General features: G+C 40.9%; 1 pseudogene; it reads right to left on the bottom strand.

The window, feature by feature from the left end:
- Window positions 1-5,279: 5,279 nt before the first annotated feature.
- LOC142456079 (non-selective voltage-gated ion channel VDAC2 pseudogene) lies at window positions 5,280-6,558 on the bottom strand (annotated as a pseudogene).
- Window positions 6,559-6,867: the final 309 nt, after the last annotated feature.

The raw sequence follows: 6,867 nt of genomic DNA, 5'->3' as shown, positions 1-6,867 counted from the left end.
TGATGCCAACTCATGGCAACCCTGTAGGCCAGGGTAGAACTGCCCCTGTGAGTTGCTGAGATGAGTAGAAAGGTTCCTCTTTCTCCCAAGGAGCTGAGTAGCTGAGTGGATTCAAACCGCTCACCTTGGGGATTGTAGCCCCGCTCAAACCACTGTAACACTGGGGTTCCTTTTTAATGCTTTAGAACAACCTCAAAGTCAAATTTCTCTTCTCCTCCCTGGACTAGCCCATTGAAATGCGCCAACCCTTAGGCTCTGGCCAGGTTTATGTAGCAGGTATTAAGTAATATCTTACCATTTTATCTCCATTTCGACCCATTTAAACCTTGCTCAGCAAAACCAAAAAAAAGTCTAAGGGGAATAATACTCGTGGGTTAAGCCTCCAGTGAGAACCGGCTGAAGATAGCCTAGAGCGATGCCTTGTTGCCAAAGAGAGTGCCCTGGAAAATGGATGATCACAGCTGCAGTTAGGGTATTACAATCTAGCATCTTAGTAGTTGATCTCCCTTTGACCCTTTTTAAGTTTGTCCTGGTTTTTCATATTTTCCACTTTCTTTTTGATTGAGGTGCTCTATGTTTTACTTTGTTGTTAATTGGTTTTTGCTGTTTGTTATATTTCTATGTCTTTCTTTATATAACATCTATAGTTAAATAAATATGAAGAGACAGGAACTAGATTAATGATTCCTTGGGGGTGTGGTTGGGACATAGGAAACTAATAACAAGGAGTACGAAAGAAGAAATGTTCTGAAAGTGATGTGGTAATGATTGTACAACTCTTGATATCATTGAATGATTGAATTATATGATATGTGCATTATGTGCCAATGAAACAGTTTTAAACAAAAACAAACAAAATCCTATTTTCTTGACATTTTAATATTTCATATTTTATTCTTCTTAGATCTGGAAACTCTTTTCAACTAACTGATGTCATTTTCACTATCGGTAGACTTATGGGTCCTGTTTTTGTTGGAGACTTTGCAATTGAAAAGTATGAAAGCTACCAAATATTTTAAATTATCTAAAGAAAAACTTACAAAACACAGAAGGGGGCCTCTTTGCTATTCTATAAAATGTAGATTGAGAGTTGTTAGATAATTCTATGTAGTCATTGTCTTAGGCCAGGTTAACTAGTGAAACAAATTCGGTGACCTTCATGTATGTATAAGAAAGAGCTTTATATCAAGAAGTAATTATATATCAAGAACATATCCCAGCTCAGTCCAACTCTAGTCCATAAGTCTGACAATAGTCTGTAAATCCCTCTTTAGACTTACGTAGCCACATGCGATGATGCAGAATGCAGGTATATCACTGGCCAATGGGTGCAAAGTCATGTGGATCCAAAGTCGGTGGAAAACCTGGCAGGGCTCTGGTAGCTCTCTGGGTTTCCAGCAAGGAAAGTCAAGGCAGAGAAAGAGAGAGGCTGGCTTCCAGAGAGCCATCTATCTCAGTTACACCTCCAAGGGAGGTACTCAGGCTGGGACCTGCTTGACGGGCTAAATTCCACCTATATCATCTTATAGGTCCCATGTTGGCACAAAACCCTGAACTATCACAGTCATTACTATTTTAAAGTCTTTAGAAACAAAACAAAGCATCAACAAACAAGCTTGAAATTACCCAGAAATTTTAAGCAATGGTATTGTCTTAAAATCTTTCTGTGTTTCATGGAATCATAAATATTTGGAATATGTAATTCCAGAGGTGTAGAGAACACATCAAAGCCATGTTCAAGTCCTCCCAGGACATATGGGTTTCCGGCACAGCAACACCTTTTCTAACCACTTGATGGTATGTTTTCTGCTTAAATCCTGAGCAACAAAGCATAGGAAGCTAATGGTGTTTTAAATGGAAAACAGCAGTTCATTAGGATTGGTTAATGGTTCTTGGCACAAATTCAACTTACTGAGTATGCAAGTGTATCTGTGTATGCTCAGCAAGGCCTGCCCCAAGCTTTGTAATGGTGTCACCCAGTGCTACAAATTTACCTTGACAGCTAGTAAACCAGTAAGTGTGTCGTGGGAGTGGGCAACGTAGTACCAACAGCGATTTCCAAGACAGGGCGAATAGATCCAGGCACATATGAACACAGCAACCATTTAACTTTACTGCTTATTCATTCTTTAATAGGATGATAGTAGCAGAGCAAAACATGAATGTAAAGCTTTGTTTCTTGAAATCCTTAATTGATAGACGATAGTTTGGAGCTTAAGGTGAGAAATAAATTAATCAAGAATATATGTTTTTAGTAGAAGTGACTCAGGAACAACAGTTCAAATATATTTGCTTTCTTACTCTGTATCAGATCAATATCTCTCTTGGTCACAGCTGAGTTGGTAGAAGGTTCATATAACAAAAAGATACCATCTAATTTAATTTCAGCAGACATGGGAAAATGCAGTAGGAGATGTTTGTATTTCATTGTTTGCTGAGAAGCTTGACCTTACTAAGCAGATTGCTAAGCATTGTTTTATGGTATATCTATGAAATGTCTGTGTGCATAAAAAAAATTGCGATAGGTATTTATTTCAAAGAGACTATTGTAGTTTTCCATTCCCTTTCAGGCAGCCTGAATAGTACAGCCCGCCCTAGAGAATTCTGCTTTTCCAATCCTTGTGAAATATGCATTTGAGAGACAAATAAAGTTTTAATGTCAATGAATAGAAGTAGCTTGTGCCTTGAGAATTTTTAGAGCAGAGAAAATGGAAGAGGGTTTTATTTTTTCCCTTTTAAAAATGAGCATGGCACATAAAGGCAGTCGGCATGGCAGTGGATAATTTGCTAAGTCTAAGTCTATAGTAGGAAGCAGCTGTAATTAAGTCCAACTCTAGCCCCAGTTCCAGCACGTTGCACAGAGTGGCTCTGACCGCCTTCTGGGTCGGGTTCCTTGCTAGCAAATGAAATTAGACCTCTTTCATAGGCCAAAGGTATTATACAATTGCAAATTATTGAATAGCTTCTTAAAATATAAAACCCACTACACAGGGCAAATCTCTGTCTCTGACTTTCTCATCTGTTAGTGAGAGAATTTCCTGCAGTTAAAGCATCTCTAATCTCATTCTATTGTATCTGGTAATAAAAATGCTATATGATATCAGTTGGTTTGGGATAGCTAAAATTTACTTCTCATTTTTATACTAAAAAATTCTGAGGTAAAATAAAGAAAAAGAGGTTGTCTTAATAGGCCATTTGGTTCTCACTGGTTTCTATTACAGATATTTCCTGAAGGATAATGCAGTGCAAGTAAGCAACAGTTCATGATCCGCTGGAAGAAGTTAGATGAGAAGATGAATACTATCACTCCTCTCTAATGGCCCTCTTTCAATCAGATATGCCCACAACTCACCCACATTGTTTCATAGGTCCTTCATAGGTATTCCACATCTCGTTAGTTCCGCAAAGTTTTTATTCCCAATCAAATCATGTTCTTATAAAGGAGATTTCTTGCATTGAGGGAGTACTTGAGTAGAGACCCAATGTCTGTCTGCTACCTTAATACTTAACATATAAACATATGTATATAGCTCTATTTCCCTATTGATATATGTAAATGTATTTACATATGTACATGCTTATATTTAGACTTCTAAATGTCCTTTGCCTCCTAGTTCTTTCCTCTATTTCCTTTTACTTTCCTCTTGTCCCACTATCATGTTCAACTTTCCTTTGGGTTTCAGTAATTCCTCTCGGCTACATTGTCCTTGATCAAGCCTCACCAGGCATCCTATACCCTCCTCACCATCAGTTTTACATCACTTGTTGTTCCCTTGTCCCGGGGTTGGTTGACACCCCTCTTCCTTTCCCCCACTTACCCCTCTCCTGTGTTCCCCCTGCCTCCAGAACCACTGGTCCCATTGTTTTTTCCTCCAGATTGTTTATCCCGCCTATGTTATCTAGATAGACATGCAGAGACAATAATAAGCACAAAAACAAGAGGGAGCAAAACAAAACAACCAAAGGAACCAACAATAACACAAACCAATTACAAAAAAAGAAAAGTCTATAAATAGTTCCAGGTCTGTTTGTTGACCTTCAGGAATGTTTTCCAGTTGAGTCTGATGGGGTGCCATGCTCTGGCCCCAAAGTCTATTTTTGATATTCCTCAAGGATTTCATTGCTTTGCTCCCCTTGCTGTTCTGTTGCATGTTCTTAGTGTTTCGCCCCAGTGTGATGGAGTCAGGCTGGGCACAACTCCCACACTATGTCTCCATTGTTGTCCTCCGTAGTACTATGGGTTAGTGAGGGAAGTCCTGTCTTATGGTAGGGCCAGCCCTATGGTCCTCTCTGTGCACTGGCTGCTCTGAGCGGGAATATTGTCCTCACGGCTTGGTAGGCCAGGCTGTGTTCCACTCTCTCTCCTTCCCTCTTCGTTTGCTCCTGTGTGCTCTGGTCAGATGCACCCCTCTCCCTGCGCTGTAGCTTCAGTGCTGTCCCCTGAAGTGCACATACAAAAAAGTGGATTTATAATTCTTTTCTATATTAAATCATTTTATTGGGGGCTCATATAGCTCTCATCACAATCCATACATACATACATTTTGTCAAGCACATTTGTACATTTGTTGTCATCATCATTCTCAGAACATTTGCTTGCTACTTGACCCCTTGCTATCAGCTCCTCATTTTCCCCTTCCCTCATGAACCCTTGATAGTTTATAAATTATTACAGTTTTGTCATATCTTACACTGTCTGAGGTCTCCCTTCACCCATTTTTCTGTTGTCCGTCCCCAGGGAGGAGGTTATATGTAGATCCTTGTAATCGGTTCCCCCTTTTTACCCCACCCTCCCTCTACCCTCCCAGTATCACCACTCAGCACTGGTCCTAAAGGGATCATCTCTCCTGGATTCCCTGCATTTCCAGTTCCTATCTGTACCAGTGTACACCCTCTGGTCTAGCCAGATTTGTAAGGTAGAATTGGGATCATGATAATGAGGGGAGGGGGGAGGAGGAAGCATTAAAGAACTAGAGGAAAGTTGTATGTTTCATCATTGCTACCCTGCACCCTGACTGGCTAGTCTCCTCCCCGTGACCCTTATGTAAGGGGGTGTCAAGTTGCCTGCAGATGGTTTTGGGTCTCCACTCTGCACCCACCCTCATTTACAATGATATGATTTTTTGTTCTTTGATGTCTGATACCTGGTCCCTTCTACACCTCATAGTCACACAGGCTGGTATGCTTCTTCCATATGGACTTTGTTGCTTCTGAGCTAGATGGCTGCTTGTTTACCTGCAAGCCTTTAAGACACCAGACACTTTTTTTTTTTTCAGTTTTCATAAAGGTCAATTTCATTCTTGGTGGATAGCACATTTAACAGTTAAATACATTTAAATGACGTATCGGTGACTGCACGACCGCAGCATTGGTAACTAGATAACCAATTGAACCAGAAACCAGCTAACAAGTAACTGTTGAAATGTTTAAAATACAGCTTTTAGACCATCCTTTGTTTTTTGATCACCTTTGGGTGGGGTGACGTGGGGTTGGATGGTGGGGGGAGCCTGCTGGTCACAATGGAAATATACTAAGGCCAAATCTTCTGATACCCATTCCCAGAGGTCTCTTCAGCTGGATTAAGCCTCCAACTCCAGGGCGAGCCCAAGTTTGTGGCCTCCAGCATTAATGCTCTTGCCGTCCACCAGCGCAGACAGTGTGAGCTTCACACCAGGCCTCAGAGTCTGAGTATAGCCCACTCCAATTAAACTAGAGTTGTTGACTTTTGCAGAAATGGAAGCTGTGGGATCCAACTGGTATTTAGCAGCAATGCCAAAACAAGTACAGTTGGTACCCGATGTCCAAGCCAAGTTTACTGACGTGTCAAGATCTTCACAGACTTTTTGATAAATTGATCCTCCAAATTCTGTCCCATCATTGACATTAGTTTGTAGCTGGAAGTCCCCAGTCCTGTAGCCCACTGCAAAGTTATTCCTTGTCAGCTTTGACTTGGCACTGTCAAAGGTCATCTGATAACCAGCAAGCCAGCCCTCATAGCCAAAGACAGCTGAACCATGGATTGCAGGTCCAGCAAAATCAAAGTCAACATCACAGCCAAGGTTTATACACTCCCTCTTGTAGGAAGACTTGATTTTACCACTTTTCTTTCCTGTGTTTGGTGAGAAGGTAGTATCAAATGTCAACTTTAAACCTTGGCAAATCTGGTCTTCAATTGCGATTTCTGTGCCCAGAGTATTATCAGTGTTCCACTTTTCTGTGAAAGTCAGACCATACTCACACCATTTATATTTTGTCTCCAAAGTCCCAGTAACTTTACCGGTGTCTGTGTTAGATGAACCAGATGTTGAGAATTCCACACGACTGCAAGACTTTGTTTTCACATCCAGTTTCACCAACAAAACCAAATCCTTTGTTGAAAATATCTCTGGCAGCTTTGCCAAGGTCAGCATATGATGGAGGAATACACATTGGCCGCGCGCAGCTCTGCCCGTAGGTCTCCATGGTGAGACAGGGAGGAGTGTTCTGCTCTGCAGCGGCCATGTGGCCCGCGGTCACTCCCCGCCCCCCGGGGAGGGGTCCTGTTCTGTCCATCGGCGGGGGCTGCCCACTATATTTTTTGATAGCTGAACACCATCAACTTTCTTTTTTTTGGTCTATTTATTTATTTATTAAAAAACACTTTTTAATAGGGGCTCATACAACTCTTATCACAATCCATGCATATACATACATCAATTATATAAAGCACATCTGTACATTCTTTGCCCTAATCATTTTCTTTCTTTCTTTTCTTATTTTACATTTTATTAGGGGCTCATACAACTCTTATCACAATCCACACATATACATACATCAATTGTATAAAGCACATCCGTACATTCTTTGCCCTAATCACTCTCAAAGCAT

The sequence above is a fragment of the Tenrec ecaudatus genome, chromosome 1 (genome assembly GCF_050624435.1).
Source record: "Tenrec ecaudatus isolate mTenEca1 chromosome 1, mTenEca1.hap1, whole genome shotgun sequence".
NCBI classification, from domain to species: Eukaryota; Metazoa; Chordata; class Mammalia; order Afrosoricida; family Tenrecidae; genus Tenrec; species Tenrec ecaudatus.
Note: the sequence above shows the minus strand (reverse complement) of the source record. Positions and strands in the feature narration are given on the sequence as shown.